The following is a 1,084-nucleotide window of genomic DNA, read 5'->3' as shown; positions in this document are numbered from 1 at the left end:
GCATCTCATTGAGCAAGGCATTAATGGGGTGGGAAGATGTTTGAAGTTGTCTTCCTCTCCCAGAATAACCTCTGAGGGTCATTTGTGTTGTGTGACTCCACAACTTGTCAGCTGAAAGGAGAAGCTCCAGACTCACCAACATCAGCATCAAGGAGGGTGACTCCTTCATTACAGACTAAATGGAGGTAGCTAGCAGACTTAACATCTTTTTCACCAGCATAGCCGCAACTCTTGTCAACAAGCTGTCCCACCACTCTGGTCGCTTTGGTGTAGAACACATTAAAGCCTTCTACAGAAAGCTAGGAGTATCCAACGATGATTTCAAATTAGAAATGGTCACAGCTGATGAGGTGTTTAAAAAATTGAGCGCGCTCCACCAAACAAGGCCACCGGCCTTGACAATATCCCCTCCAGATTCCTCAGGGACTCTGCCTCCATCATTGCCCCGATCATCACGCACATAATAAACCTATCAATTACACAAGGCCAAGTACCAAAAGATTTTAAGATAGCAATAGTAACTCCCTCTTTAAAAAAGGAAGCAAATTGGAACCTGGCAACTACCGACCTGTTTCTATTCTCAGTTCCATTTCCAAAGTAATGGAGAAAATAGTTTATGAACAGGTGGATAGTTACTTTGCCACTAATAAACTCATGTACAAATTCCAATCTGGCTTCAGAACTAACCACTCCACTGACACATGCCTTCTCTATCTGACTTCAGAACTAACCACTCCACTGACACATGCCTTCTCTATCTGACTTCAGAACTAACCACTCCACTGACACATGCCTTCTCTATCTGACTTCAGAACAAACCACTCCACTGACACATGCCTTCTCTATCTGACTTCAGAACTAACCACTCCACTGACACATGCCTTCTCTATCTGACTTCAGAACTAACCACTCCACTGACACATGCCTTCTCTATCTGACTTCAGAACTAACCACTCCACTGACACATGCCTTCTCTATGTGACTTCAGAACTAACCACTCCACTGACACATGCCTTCTCTATCTGACTTCAGAACTAACCACTCCACTGACACATGCCTTCTCTATCTGACTTCAGAACTAACC

This window comes from Entelurus aequoreus, linkage group LG28, assembly GCF_033978785.1.
Source record: "Entelurus aequoreus isolate RoL-2023_Sb linkage group LG28, RoL_Eaeq_v1.1, whole genome shotgun sequence".
Classification (NCBI taxonomy): Eukaryota; Metazoa; Chordata; class Actinopteri; order Syngnathiformes; family Syngnathidae; genus Entelurus; species Entelurus aequoreus.
Note: the sequence above shows the minus strand (reverse complement) of the source record.